The sequence below is a fragment of the Arachis ipaensis genome, chromosome B05, assembly GCF_000816755.2.
Source record: "Arachis ipaensis cultivar K30076 chromosome B05, Araip1.1, whole genome shotgun sequence".
NCBI lineage: Eukaryota > Viridiplantae > Streptophyta > Magnoliopsida > Fabales > Fabaceae > Arachis > Arachis ipaensis.
The window spans coordinates 125,569,422-125,575,021 of record NC_029789.2 but is presented as its reverse complement, the minus strand read 5'-3'; positions in this window follow the sequence as shown (position 1 = coordinate 125,575,021).

Here is a 5,600-nt window from a genome sequence, read left to right as displayed (position 1 = left end):
TGTAACTTATTTGCTTATATTTCGTTGGCAATGTGGGCAAAATATGAATACAATTTTTTTTGTTACTTATTTTATAGATAAAGATAAAAATATATTAAATCAGTGGGAGTACGTACTCCTCATCTAGCGCCCGACGCTCTGTTAGGGTTTCACTGCGCCGCCTCCATACTTACACCTTTCTTTGTCTTTTCTTTGTCAAATCCTTTTCCATCTTCTTCTACTTTCTTTTCTTAATTTCTTTTCCACTTAGCTCCCTAATTTTCGTTTTCTCTCCCAATTCATTCCTCTTTTAATTCATTCCATTTTCTTATCCACTCATTCCATATATCTTATTTCTCTTTGGAATCATTGAATACTAATTCTGATTTTCTCTACACCATGGGCAACAAATCAGAGACTCAGGACCCTCATATAATTGCTATGACGGTGGAAGGTGCCAGCCTTCAAGTGGCACCCAAAGAAATATGAAACTGCTCTCGTGGAATTGTCGGGGTTTGGGGAGACCCCTGACAATCCACAATCTTAAAGGAATTTGCAAATCCTACTCCCCCAAGGTTGGTTTTATCTGTGAAACAAAAAATTAATCTCGGCAAGTTGAAGGAAAACTAAGATCTTGTGGTTTCAAGGAATGGTTTATTGTGGATCCGGATGGATTATAGGGGGTTTGGCAATGGCATGGAGGGATGGTTGCACTGTTCAGATTTTACAGCATGGTAGATTTTTCATTGCGGCATCAGTTCTGACAGCTGGTTCTAATGATCCCTATGGTGTTCTAGGTGTTTATCTCAGTTCAAATGATCAACATAGAATGGCTCAATTTGCTGAATTAACTTCAGTCACCCAACAGTTCGATGGTAAGGTTGTGTTAATGGGGGATTTTAATGCCATTTCTAATCAATTGGAGAAAGAAGGTGGGGGTGCTAAATCTCCTTCTTCTATTGAAACCTTTAATAGTTTTATTGATGATAATTCCCTGATTGATATTGGTATGGTCGGAAGACCATTCACTTAGTCAAATAGACGGAGGGGTGATGAGTTGATACAAGAAAGACTGGACCGATTCCTGGTAGGAGTTGATTGGCAGCAACTCTATCCCAATGCAACGGTTCTTAGACTGTCAGAATCAGGCTCGGATCACGCCCCTCTTCTCTTAGACTCTAATCCGAGAACTGAGATATCTAAACGCCGATTCAAATTCCAAGAAAGATGGTGTTCCAATGATGAAATAAGGCAGATTAAAATCTTGAAGGGTTTTAACCACACTCAGATCTGTCTTATTCCCAAGATTTCTGATGCTAAAGATATGACTCAGGTAAGACCAATAAGCCTATCTTCAGTATTTTACAAGATTATCTCCAAAGCATTTGTACATAGGCTTCAGGGTATGATGAATAGACTAATTAGCCCTACGCAAAGTGCTTTTATTAAAGGCAGATTAATCTCTGATAATATCCTAATTGCTCACGAGTGTATGCATTACTTGAAGAACAAAAAAAGGGGTCTCGAAAATGAAATGGCGCTAAAACTAGATATGAGTAAGGCATATGATAGGGTGGAATGGCACTTTCTTTGGTTTATATTAGAGAAGTTTGGTTTTCACTCCCGGTGGATCATGTGGATTCGAGAATTAGTGACAACTGTTTCTTATTCTGTTATTGTGGAAGGACAACCTTATGGTTTCTTCAAACCAAATAGAGGTATTCGACAAGGAGATCCTCTATCCCCCTATCTTTTTCTTTTCTGTGCAGAAGGTCTCTCCTTCTTGCTACACAAGGCAGAACAAAACAGACTAATTCATGGTCTTCAGATACATAGGCGATGTCCCAAGGTCAACCACCTCCTATTTGCTGATGATTCCATATTATTCTGTAAGGCTAATCCTGAAGCATGTTCAAATATCCTGCATTTATTGAATTCTTATGAAAGCATCAGTGGCCAGAGGGTAAATCTTAATAAATCTGCTGCATTCTTTAGCCACAACACTCCCTCCACCACTCGTACACTACTGGCTAACTCAATGAATATTAATCATATTGGGGCTCAGGATAAATACCTTGGTTTGCCTTCTACAGTCTCTAAATCGAAAAGGCTTCTTTTAGTATGATCAAAGAAAAGATTCGGAAAAGAATCCAAGGGTGGAAGCGCAATCTTCTTTCGTCAGGTGGTAGACACATATTGCTTAAGGCAGTGGGAGAAGCTATTCCTATTTATACATTGTCTTGCTTCAAGTTGCCTGATGGTTTAATTTCGGAAATTCACTCTCTACTTTCTCAGTTCTGGTGGGGACAAAAAGGTTCTGAAAGGCGGATGGCTTGGATTAGCTGGGACACTATGACTCGCCCACGAAAAGAAGGAGGTCTTAATCGATTGCTCTAGAATTAAATCTCAGAGTTCTCAGAGTTATCTTCGTGACTGTCTTCCCCCTCAGAGTTCTAACGACTTTTGGACATGGTGGACTGCATCAACAGAGATACTTAACCCGTTGAAGAATGCTGACCGTAATCCTCAATTGTTTGCCATCATTTGCTGGAACTGCTGGAAAGCTCGCAACCAGTTGATTTTTGAAGGTTCTACTTCTATGCCGTCTGCCATTCTAGCAAGCTCTGTCAAGTTGCTCTGTGAAATCCAAAGAACTCCCAGTTTAGGTCGTCATCTCCATGAGGCAAGCTCTTAGTTGCATGCAATTGGATTTATCATTTTTTCTTCTTTAAGATTTTTCTTCGTTTTTCGACCACGCACCGTCGGATGAATACCTTCAGTGTAGTGTTTTTGGGAAATCCCCACCTTTTATTATGCTGTCCTGCTTTTGGACATCTTTGTATTTCATTTTTTAATAATTAATGAAATATAACCTATTATCTTTGAAAAAAAAAAAAGATAAAAATATATTAGGCTAGATTATATTTCACCCTTAACAAATTAGACTTGTAATTAGGGATTGAAAATAGGTCAAACTAAAGTTTAGTTTGGTAAATCTTTTATTTTTTAAAAGTAGCTTATAAAAATTAACTTTTAAAAGATGGCTTTTTAAAAGTTGTAGTATTTATGTTTGGTAAATCAAATTAAAAATAACTTTCAATAAACACAAGCAATAATAATTGCGTTTGGTAAAATAGCTTTTAAAATTTAAAAATACTATAATATACATAAATGCAAACATTAAATTTAAAAATTAGTTAACATATGAGGTTATATTAAACTTTTAAATTTTGAAAAGCACAAGTCAACTTTAAAAAACTCTATCTTAGGTACTTTTAAAAGTATCCCTATCTTTTAAAAGCTGCAAGCACAAGCACATGATTTTTTTTATTTACCAAACACAAAATGAGGAGCTTGAGCTATTAAAAAGTACAAACATATCTTCGAAAAACTTTACCAAACCAAGCCTAAGTTGAGCTTTAACTTTGACGAATCTGTCTTATATTATAAATAGACGGACCAAGTTTAAGCATGTTACCTCTTATATTATTTTTTTTTTCAGGTTCAAGACCAATCTATTTAAAATACAACAAGCCCCGAGCCTATTTAAAAATCTGTTTTATGAATTGAAACTTGAAAGTCTAAACTAAAAATAACTTATTTTTACAAAAACATGTTTTGATGAATTGGTCTGATAAATTTTGTAGGGCTTTTTAAAGTCTATGGATTGACTTTTTTAAATGATCTTTTTAACTAATAAATTTTAAAAAATATTCTAATGTAGCTTGTTTAATAAAACGAGTCGAGACTAGCCAAATCTAAAACAAGCCAAGCCACAAATTTTCGTCAAATAGTGCGGCTCACTTTTACCTCTTCTTGTAATGTAATTAATTGACTTAGGTGTGATTTACAACTTATTATAGATTTGGTTTTGAGTAATAAGTTTGACCTATTATTAAATTTNAATAAGTTTAAGCTTTTAAATAATTTAGAATTAAACTTATTTCATAACAGAATAAACCAAATCAGACTAAATACAAATCAAATTATAAACTTTTAACTGCCTAATTTATTTTCATCCCTATTCTTTGAGATAAACTATGAAATAAATTTGTTTTTTCTAATTTTGTAGCACATGCACGTAGCAAAATTAACTGATAATATAAAAACGTAAATCATTTGTTCTTTAGACAAATTGAACATTAATGTTTTTTTTTTTTAAAAGGCCTCATACGTTTACAAAATATATAATGTTTTTAATTTTTAAAAATGGACTGGATGACTTGGAAATAAACATGCATAAAAGTCATGAAATGATACAATAGACATATATATTGTGCAAGTCACTAGAAATAAAGATTATTAATTGTCTAGTTGACCAAGTAAGAATAATTCCTTTAACATAGTATTTATGTAAATATGAAAAGGGAGTTCAGAGGAAATAAAAGCAAGTCACCACCTTTAATTAGAAGGTGAAAATATATATGTTTCAAATATATTGGCATGCACTCACAATAATGCTAACTAATAGCATTGTATACCCTATTTTCCCTATTCTATTCTCCAACTTGGATATATAGGTTTCTTGTTTAGCTTTCACGCTACTTCATCCTTTGTACACCTTATTCTTGATTTTATAATAAGGCTAGCACGACTGTTAGGGATAACTCATATCACTCAAATAGCACCATAAATTCAAATAATGTGACCTTAGCTTCTTTTCTTTTCTTTTAAACTACAGTATATAATAGCCATCATTTCATTATTATCTTATCTACTATGTTATATTATAGTAATTATTGTTAGCATTTTGATAGTGATATATGCCGCCCCATATCTTAAATAATACCTAAATGTTTTACTATATACATGTCTTTATGTACTTCGGCTAATGCGTGAATGAAAGACAAATAAAATATCTTATTCTTAAAGTCACTATTTTTTACCGAACAATGCACGTTTAATTTTGACGCACCTAATTAATCTTACTTTTTTTATTTTCATTGGAGTCATATACGGATGGAAATGGAATGGAAGATTCAAATGCATTGTTAAATCATTGAAGAAAGCTGAAATTGATTATACCTAACGATAAAACATAATCCCGTGAAGGGAGCATAATAAGACTTTTTGATGAGAAGTTGTATCCTTTTCCTTTTTCACCAATCATTAGAGATATTTTATTTCAGCCCCATGTCCAACCTGTCTTCAACACATAACAATTACATTCACCCATACCCTAAATTATCATAATAATATATTAATTGTCATAGTAAATATATTAATGTTAATCTTTTAAATACCATAACACTATATGTATGTATGTGCTTTGTAGGAGAATGCTTAAAAGAGAGCTCAATAATTATAAACCTAAATCCTAATTCTTTTTGTTAAGAAGATGCAGTGTAACATACCTTAAAATTTTTACCAAGTAATTAATCTTACCAGTTACCGCATTTGCTAATAGCAAAAGTAAAAATTTGATTCTTGGCCCAACATGCAGACAGGGAGTCAAATCAAAGACCTGGAAAGAGCAATTGATGATCAGTTTACAACATTTTTGTGAATACTGTAACTCTGCTTGAAAAACAGTGTGATTTTGTTTGGTTATGATGATGAACCATGAGTATGGCTCTAGAAAAAAAAGTGGTGTTGTGGATATGAACCAAATAAAAATGTTA